Source organism: Eriocheir sinensis, chromosome 16 (assembly GCF_024679095.1).
Source record: "Eriocheir sinensis breed Jianghai 21 chromosome 16, ASM2467909v1, whole genome shotgun sequence".
Taxonomy (NCBI): domain Eukaryota; kingdom Metazoa; phylum Arthropoda; class Malacostraca; order Decapoda; family Varunidae; genus Eriocheir; species Eriocheir sinensis.
The window spans coordinates 20,696,065-20,706,012 of NC_066524.1; the positions used below are offsets into that span (position 1 = coordinate 20,696,065).

At 46.0% G+C, this 9,948-nt stretch overlaps 1 protein-coding gene and 1 long non-coding RNA gene across 3 annotated transcripts in view; one reads left to right on the forward strand and one right to left on the reverse strand.

Annotated features, from left to right (window-relative positions):
• Positions 1-1,009: 1,009 nt before the first annotated feature.
• Positions 1,010-3,374, reverse strand: LOC126999531 (uncharacterized). The gene is made up of 2 exons (XR_007753408.1): positions 1,582-3,374; positions 1,010-1,458 (listed from the first exon to the last, which is right to left on the reverse strand). It is a non-coding gene; the product is annotated as an uncharacterized LOC126999531 (long non-coding RNA).
• A 3,720-nt stretch (positions 3,375-7,094) lies between these two features.
• LOC126999534 (regulator of G-protein signaling 20-like) overlaps positions 7,095-9,948 on the forward strand; it is a 66,230-nt gene continuing 63,376 nt past the window's right edge. For both annotated transcript variants that reach the window (XR_007753410.1, XM_050862201.1), the window contains exon 1: positions 7,095-8,233. The gene's annotated coding sequence lies outside the window, so the exon portion shown is untranslated. The remainder of the gene's footprint in view (positions 8,234-9,948) is intronic.

Sequence of the window (9,948 nt, forward strand, 5' to 3'; positions counted from 1 at the left end):
TTTAATCCTAAGTAATCCTAAGTCTGGTCGCCAAGATTGCAAAATCAGTTAACAATTTGTGCTTGTGTTGAGTGCTGGGATGACTCTGTGGGAATACTATTATGGGCTTCTAGATACAGTTTCATTATATCTTAAGGTCTCATCAACTTCACTGTGCCGAGGGGTGAGTAGCTGCTGACCCTCTAAGGCTGCCCTGCCATGTTGTCCTATAGCTGCCACATCCTTGCTTGCCGTGCTGGAGGAATACCCAAGTTTGTGTTGCCCCGGACTCATGTGCTTCTATTTGGTGTCTGGTTTAACCTTTAGACGGCGGCAGTATTTGAAGAGCTCCCCCAAAATGAATCGTCTACGTATAGTCACTGCCAACCTTAGGACCGCAGCATAAATATAGTTACGGCGCATAAGAGGCGTTCTAACTATCGTCTATATATTGATTCTACCGCAATCTGGAAGTACTGTTATATTTCTGCCATACAAAACTGATTGAATTTTGGACCGTCTATAAGAGTTCCACCGCCGTCTAAAGGTTAACAGTGAATCGTTGGTCCACGTCCTTGAGTAACAGTGAATCGTTGGTCCACGTCCTTGAGTCCATCCCACCGGCCATTAGTCTAAGTTGCGACGCTTTAGTGCACGTCAACGTCGATTCCCACATGTGTTCCTAAGGCCCTGTGTGATAGAGAGATTCCACGTTACCCTTGATACAAATGAGTGTGTGATATACTTCATCCCTTAGGTAATGATGTGTTGTCTTGTGTTATCCAAATATCGGTTGTCCCTGTGTGATTTTCCACTAGTTACGTAATAGCAATTTTCCACTAGTTATAATTACCAAAGAATGAATCTATTATCAAATACAGATTAGTTTTGAGTATATATCAAAGTCTATTCACGTATATACCTTTTTATGAGTGAGTTATGGTAGAGGTGGTAATATACTTGCTTTCATTAGAGGCTTTCGGGGTTGCTATTCCATGTTCTGTCTCATTTTGTAATAGTTTGGCGTTAATATCGGAATATCGGCAGCTTTCCTTAGGTTTTGTGTACTCTGGTGCGTTGGTGAGTGTTATTTCATGTTATTCTTTTCCAGTTTGGTTTGAAAGACTCCGTTCGTATATCTCGATCTTGATCTTGTGTTTCTTCTCCGTTGGTGCATTGGCGAGAACTAGTTTGACTTTAATATCGGCAGCTCTTGGGTTGAGTTTTGTCTCCTCTAGTGCGTTGAGTAATAATTCAAGTTATTTCTTCCCTATTCATTTAATTGATGTATGTACTTCCACGGATCTATTCAGAGTATTATTTGAGGAGTCGTTCGGCCAGATTTGCCTTTGTTAATTTGTATTTTTTTATTTCTTGGTAATTTTCCTTCGGTGATATGTATTTGAGTCAACGAACCACTAATGAGGGTGTCACATGCAAGTTTCTGATCCCTTCCTGTTGGTAGCTAAGTCAGTCCACCTATTATTTGAGGACTCTTTTTATTCCGCTGGTGATCAGTACGTATTTGAGTCAGCGAACCACTGATTTGGGCGTCACATGCAAGTTTCTGATCCCTTCCTGTTGGTAGCTAAGTCAGTCCACCTCCTGCACCTCTTATTTGGTTCCCTCATACCCTATTATATGAGTCTCTTTTTTTTCCTCTGATGATTGATACGTATTTGACTCAACGAACCTCTGATTTGGGTGCCACATGCAAGTTTCTAATCTTCCTGTCGGTAGCTAAGCCTGTCCACCTCCTGCACCTTCTATTTGGTTCCCTCACACCCTCAGCAGCAGTGTAATGGAGGGAGATGGGAATGCACTGGGCCCATCCCTCATCTCTGCGACACAACACTGATTGATGTGATAATCATACACAAATTCTGACTTTCTGGAAGGCTGTACCAGTGTGTTAGTGTATGTACATAATTATATATAACCATTTTATTTTTGTATGGATGTGTGTGAGCGTGTGTGTGTGTGTTTATAATTTCCCCATACGCTATGCAATGCAGGTTTTTTGTAATGATTTGGGCAGTGTCCCTCGATGCAGTGTGTGTGTATATGTGCACCGGTCATGTCTGAAGTGCGACAATGAACAGTTTCCCGGTGTCTAACCTCACTGCTGATGTGTGGTTTGCTTGCAGCACAAACAAGACACAAAACTCTCAGTGCTGCACAAGTCTAGCACATTGTATTTTTGTATGAAGCGCTTATGTGAAAATGTTGACTGAGGAGTTTCTTGGGACGTTACTGCTCAAAATGCACACACAGAAGGAAGCAAGCATAAAATTATCAGGGGTGTTTGTTAAGGACCCTGCAGAGGAGAGATCAGTAAACTAGTGCCAAAGGTAACTCTTAGGGTATTCTGAAGTCAAGTGGATCAGGTTATGGGCAGTGATCGTCCTGCCTCCTACAGCCTATTCAAGTGACATTGTTTTATTTGTTTATATTTCAAGTATAATTAAATACAAACCTCACATGCCCAGAAGTTTGTAAAGGCTAACATTACGTTCCTGTCAGTGCTGTTGTCCTGGGTCTTCACACCTTTGTTGCATACCAAAGAATCTACACCCTGAACCCTTTATGATTTTGTTTTGTTCTGTGTGCTGAGCAGCCAGTGAGATCTGATCATCTTGTGTACCTAGCCATGGTTGTCCGTCTTCCCAGCCCAGCCATACTGTGGAGGTCTGTCCCTCGCCCACGGCATGCCATAAATCATACCCAGTGTTGACCTACCAGGAGCTGTGTGGTGACAGGTCAGGCCTCTGTGTATTGCGGGAGAAGAGAGGAAGAAACCATTTTTAACACGAGTGTAGTGAGTATGTACCACTCATTATTGTGTTGCCTACAAGTACGAAGAGTGGCTTCCATCCATTATATTGAGTTACTGTACCTTGTTAAGTTACTGAAGGTTGCTAATGTGGTTGTGGGAGAGCTCTAAGTTACCTGTAATGAGAGGGGAAAGGTGGCAAGGATATGTTTGCTAATCTGTAAGCACCTTTCAATCAACTGTCAGGAGAACTATCAAAATGGGGCTTATAAATTGGCAGACATCCACTACCATTGCTTTCCTGAATACTAGAGTGTGTTGGGCGGCTCTGAAGGAGGAGGTGAGCTGCCCATCAGACAGCCTGAAGGTGGAGGGAAATGTGTTGTAGGGAAAGTACAACCCAACATTATAACTGGTAATGTTTTCATCGTTAATCGACAGTAAAAATACATTAAGAATAAGGTATATATATATATATATATATATATATATATATATATATATATATATATATATATATATATATATATATATATATATATATATATATATATATATATATATATATATATATATATTTTTTTTTTACAACAAAGGAGGCAGCTCAAGGGCACAAGAAAAAAAAAAAAAGCCCGCTAATCGCTCCTCCCATAAAAGAATCAGAAGAGGTGGCCAAAAGCAAGGTCAGATTCGGGAGGAGAGGTGTCCTGATACCCTCCTCTTGAAAGAGTTCAAGTCTAGGGCAGGAGGAAACACAGATGAAGATAGATTGTTCCAGAGTTTACCAGCGTGAGGGATGAAAGAGTGAAGATGCTGGTTAACTCTTGCATAAGGGGTTTGGACAGTATAGGGATGAGCATGAGTAGAAAGAAAGAAAGAAAGAAAGTAGAAAATATATATATATATATATATATATATATATATATATATATATATATATATATATATATATATATATATATATATATATATATATATATATATTACGTAGGGATTAAGCTTCATAGAGGAGGGTGTTGGCACCATCCGAGTTAATACCTGTAGCCCAGGTTGCTGCTTCACTACTGGAAGCTCCTTGGCCAGTAGCATTGCAGGGGTCGGACTTGAGTTGTCAGGGAGGTTCTTGGTGACTTCCCGTACCTCCTCCAAGGCCGTGAGGAGGTCGTCTTGGTTGTCTCAGATCAGGCGCAGTCTCTCCTTGGCGCCCTCCAGCTTGTGCATGACAGCAGGGCTCAGGGGGCCGTCCAGGACCTTCTGCTGCTCCTCTGAGCCCCTCCGAATTTGCTTGAGTTGAGTCTCGCACCGAGCCTTCATGCACCGCTCCTGAAAGACATGTGTTTGTCAGCCTCTCGAGTCGTACACACCTTTACAATCAGTACTCATGTCGGGAGCTGAAGTGAGTGATAAAAATTAAATGGCGTTATAATAAAAAGGTTGATAAGTTAGTGTTTTGACAGTGACTCATGATTTTCCTGAAGCATACTAATTGAAAGATGTGTATGAATTGATTGACACACCTACGATACTAAATATTTCCGGACTGTACATCTGTTCGGTAAAGAAGCTATCTGCCTCCGAGCTGTGAAAATAAAGGTTGATAAGTTAGTATTTAGACGACGATTCTTCCTGAAGCATCTAATTCGGAAGGTGTGTATGAATTATTTGACACGCTTAAAACACTAAACATTTCCGGACTGTACATCTATTCAACAAAGACGCTATCCTTCCCCTGTACAACCTCTGCCTTCATTACTAGGGGAGCATTATACAGGACTTGTAAACTGTACTCTCATGGCTGTATGATATATCCACAAGAGTGATATATTTCTACTGTACAAGATATAATAATTGCATGTTTTGTATGATTTTTCTTCTCCAATGATCTTGTCCCAGCCTGGCTACTTCATCTATCTGTCATGAGGTCCTGGCTGTTGTTTTGTAAGGAAAGATTTTAAGGGCGGAAATTGTCTCTATAAATAAATGCGTTACCTGAACCTTTGTCTGAATTACCAAACCGGAGAGAGGAGTTACTGAGAAAATTGTACTTCATTCTCTGCTATGAGGTCCTGGCTGAAGATGAAGCAATTGGAGATGGGGAAGCGAAATGGTGAGGTGAGGGAAGGTAGCAACAGGTGGGGATGGAAGGAAGACGAGACAGAGAGAGAGGAGATGAGAAAGCAAGGAGAGATGAAACAAGTGGATGGAGAGACATGGAGGGAAGAAAATAGGTGAGAGAAGTAGTAAGGAGAAATGGATTGAGGAGAAGAGAAGAATGGAAAGAAAGGGATAGAGGAGAGGAGAAGAAAGGAAAGAAATGGATAGAGGAGAAGAGGAGAAAGACAAGGAGAGAAGAAAATAGGTGAGAGAAGTAGTAAGGAAAAATTAATAGAGAAGAGCAGAAAGGAAGAGTTGTTTTGTAAGGAAAGATTTGAAGGGCGAATACTGGCTCTATCAATAAGCCTTGGAGTTACCTGAAGCTTTGTATGAATTACTAAACCTGAGCAATGAAAATTAAATGGCGTTATAAAAAAAAGGTTGAAAAGTTTGTATTTTGACTGACTCGTGATTATCCTGAAGCATACTAATTGGGACAGTGTGTATGAATTGATTGACACACCTACGACCATGGAGTTACCTGAAGCTTTGAATTACTAAACCTAATGAGTTAATGGGAAAATTATAATGTGGCAGTATCTCACAAGAAAAGCTAAACAAAAATATCATTTCTAACAAAACCTCTTTACAAATAAGTGTTATATAAAAAACTGAATACAATGATTCATATAGGTTTTGCAGATTATAAATTGTTGAGACCTTGAGTTTAGTGAGTTTTACGTTCACAAATTTGTCTCGTAGTAAAACACAGAATTTACCGAACCCAGACCTGACGAGACTAGAACTTGGCAATGGCTTTATGGTCCTAATCAGCCACAAAACTCAAGGGCTAAAAAAGTAACAGCTACATGAGAGGTTAACTATATCTTTTGACACCCAAACTATTATTATTATTACGAGAGGAGCTAGACAGAGAGGAAAGAGTTTGGACACTAAGCCGCTGGTTCAACATTTCCCCCCTCCCCCCCCCTACCCCAACACCCCAAACACCTGAGATGCTAAGAAAGAGAAAATGGAAGAGAAACCAATGAGAGAAGTAGATATAGAAATATAATAGAGGAGGGAGGAGGAGAGAGTAGAGTATATCTACAAATACAAAACAAAACACTAAAACAGACACAGTTTCTAGGGAAAGTTTGCAAGAGTAGATACATTATTTTAGTTCAGCAACATGAAGTATTAGGTAAAGTTGGGGTCACTAATCTATTAATCATTTATATTTAGCAACAGGGGGTAGTTCTCAACAGATTTCTGGAGCCAACGCAGCAAATTCTGTAAAGTAGCTGCGTTTAGTTCAGCAATATGAAGTCCTGGGAAGTCTCCTGCCACATTTAGCCCTTCAAACGCATCAGGGGAAGGGTTTTCAGCAAGATTTCTCCGGAATGGCGCTCCTTTTCACGGCCTACAAGATATTTAGTGTGTTGCAAGCAAAATTTTGCCTGGGCGGTGACGCGGTAAACTCTACGGACACAGCTATCCACGTTTACATTACTCAACGGCTTTCGCGGTGGACCAAAAGAATACCATAGATTCATTTCCCCCTAACGGATATATTCTGCGTCACTGTACTATTAATATGTTAGCAGGACGAGTAATGAGCGCGCTAGTCATTCTTTGCGCCACAATGAGCTCTTTCTTCTTCCCCCGCAGCCGCCCGTTCCTCCCCGCCCCCCAGGCTGCATACATCTGATTGCCTTATCACATAGTTTCCGGTGTTTCTTGATTAATAACGGACTGACAAGAAAGTAACGGAACAACGCGAGGATTGAATCACGATAAAGCTGCTGTAATCAAATTAATATTTGCTTGATGTCCAAATTGCGTTACAACCTCAAATTCTCGTAACGTACAGAGCGTTGAGGAGGCGATGGCAGCGAACAGGACGTTGTGTTTCATTAACGGAAACTTCTCATTCAAGAATAAATATGTAATACAATCAATATACAATGGTTGAGTATGCGGTACAGTGTAGGTCTAATGTATGTGTGTGTACGTGTGTGTGTGTGTTTGTATATATATATATATATATATATATATATATATATATATATATATATATATATATATATATATATATATATATATATATATATTGGTTTGCATGTGTGTGTGTGTGTGTACGGGGGGCCAGCCAGTCTGTCAGGCCACAAGCCGTCAGCCCGGGGCCGTGGTCGGGGTAGGGCAGCGGGGGGCAGGGGGCAGCGCGGCGGGCTGGGTCGGGTGGGTTGTGTCTACAGGCTTTAAAAGCCAGGCGGGTCCCGGGCTGCCGGGCGGGGCGGGGCGGGGCAACCTGGGGGTCCTTGTGGGACATTTGCCCGGCTCTTGGAGGGCGTGGGAGCCCCGGGGTGCGATGCAAGGCAGCGGGCAGCGAACGAGTGTGGGAGGGCGGCTGGCGGTGTGGGAGTGTGCCGATCTGGTGCTGCTGGACCGTCGCTTGGAGGCGGCGGCGGCGGCCCGGCACTACGCTGGAGCCCCAGCCACTGCTGCCGCGGGTCGGGTCGCCTACGCCGCCCCCAGTGGCCGCAACTGCGGCCACGGGGCCAAGGGGCCTGGCCTTCCCCGGGGCTAACTCTTGCCTTTCCTAAAAATGCCGCTTCTCCTCGCTGGCCTTCCATGAAAAAAATAATCGAGGGAAATCAGATGTATTTTGCGGTTGGCAGCCGAGCGGCTGCGGTCGGCGCAAGCGTACGCGGCGGCGGGTGCCAAGCGAGTGGCACTGACTTAGTTCGCCCGCGCCCGGGGCCTGGCCAGGTGCTCCGCTACGCCCTCGCGCTCGACTGTGGCGGCCGCGCTGCCGAGGCCCGCGCCCTCCCGCCGTGTGAGCGAGGAGCAGCAGCCCACAGGCCTGAGGGTGATGCCGCCACGCCGCCCGCCGCCGCCAGGGCTGTAGCCAGGACAGGAGCGGCGCCCCCGGGCCAGGCAGGCGACGGTCCTGACGGCGCTGCTGCAGGACGCCGCCGCGGCCCCGTCTCACCCCCCCTCCCCCCAGCCCTGCCCCGCCCCGCCCCGCCCCGCCAGGAATGTTCCGCACGTGAGGCCCCGCGGCCCAGCCAGCCCAGCACATCAAGGCGGCGGCGCCCGGGCCGCCCCCGCCGCCGGCCCTTCCCGCCGCCCCGCAGCCCCTCGGCCGCAATGAGCTAAGCCGCCCCGGGCTGGGCCTCACGCAGCCGGGGCACGGCACGGCTGGGGCGGCGCCGCCCAGTATTGACCCCGCGGCGCCGCGCCTCCTCCAGGGGCAGGGGCCGGGCGTCCCCATGAATTAACGGCGCAGCGGAGTGCTGTAAGCGGCGGCAGGAGGCGGGTGGGCGGGCCGGTGGCCGGCGCCGCGCCGCCACGCTGCGCCCCGCCGCGGGACAGCCCGGCAAGGTGAGGCCCCGCCATTGATTGCCGCCGCCGCCCGCCGCCCGGGGCACCCGCCTGCCCACGGTCGCCCCGGGGCTGGCACTGTGTCACGTGTGCGTGTGTGCGTGTGTGTGTGGCGTGTGTACCTGCATGAGCGTGTGTGCAAAAGGAAAATCGTTAAAAGTGAGAAAAGGAGACAAGAGGAAGTGAACCAGGGAAGGTTGGTGAGAGAGAGAGAGAGAGAGAGAGAGAGAGAGAGAGAGAGAGAGAGAGAGAGAGAGAGGGTCCTCGAGCCATCATCTGATTTGCTGGTAAAATACTCCAACCAGACAAATGAATCTCGCTCCCAGCATCTCGCGACGCGGCGCCCGAGATCGATGGGAACTATCTCTTATCTCACCACTCGCACGCCCTGGGGAGAGAGAGAGAGAGAGAGAGAGAGAGAGAGAGAGAGAGAGAGAAAATAATGATCAATCCGTAATATATATATGATTAGCATCTCGGTTATTATCACTATGTGTGTGTGTGTGTGTGTGTGTGTGTGTGGGCGGATGTGTGAGCGGATGCGTGGGAGGATGCGGGGGCGTAATGTTGAACCGTAGGAAAGAAATGCACACACACACACACACACACACACACACACACACACACACACACACACACCCTGGCACGTCAACACAATAAAAGGAAGATAACCAATAAGGGGAAACCAAATCAAATCCCACACCTCGACGAGACTCTCAGACGCCGACCAACACGTAACCAAACAACTGACAGACGCCGACAATGCACGGCCCAAAACAATGAGCCGAAAACCCGAGAAAAAAAGCGAATCCTCCCTCAAAACAAAAGCACATCGACTGCGCCCGAAACAAAGGACCAGAATGCCTTACAGGGCGTGTGATTCCTTTAGTTGGTGTTATGGATTTTATTGAGGAAGGGAAAATGGCGTATAAGAACAGCCTGTGACCGTTCGAATACCCCTGAGAGAGAGAGAGAGAGAGAGAGAGAGAGAGAGAGAGAGAGAGAGAGAGAGAGAGAGAGTACCTGGAAAGAGGTTCAAATCATCCATGATATATTGATAGAGGTTCGAGTTCTCTCTTTCTCTAAAAAAAAAGTGAAAAAAAGGTTCTGATTCTAAAGAGGAAGGATGCTGTAGGTTCTGGATTCAACAGGAGTGAGAGAGAGAGAGAGAGAGAGAGAGAGAGAGAGAGAGAGAGAGGGAGAAAGTATCTGGAAAGAGGTTCAAATCGCCCATGATGTATTGATAGAGGTTCGAATTTTCTCTCTATAAAAAAGGTTCTGATTCTAAAGAGGAAGGATGCTGTAGGTTCTGGATTCAACTGAAGAGAGAGAGAGAGAGAGAGAGAGAGAGAGAGAGAGAGAGAGAGAGAGAGAGAGAGAGAGAGAGAGTATTTGAAATCGCTCATGATAATATCGATAGAGGTTCCAATTCTCGAAAGCAAAGCAGGAAAAGGTTCTAACACTAAAGGGGAAGGTTGCATTAGGTTCTGGAGTCAACGGGATGGGCTTAAACAGTCCTCACAGGGAGGGTTCAATACCACAAAGTTATCTAGGAATGCATTTTATATAGGTTACGATTCTAAGGGGATGCTGGTGTGATCCTAATGATGAAGCAATAGTATTAAGATGAAGAAGAAGGGAAAATGAAGGGAAATGAAGGGAAATGCAGAAGAGAAGGGCAATGAGGTAGGGATATGAAGATGGGAAATGAAGAA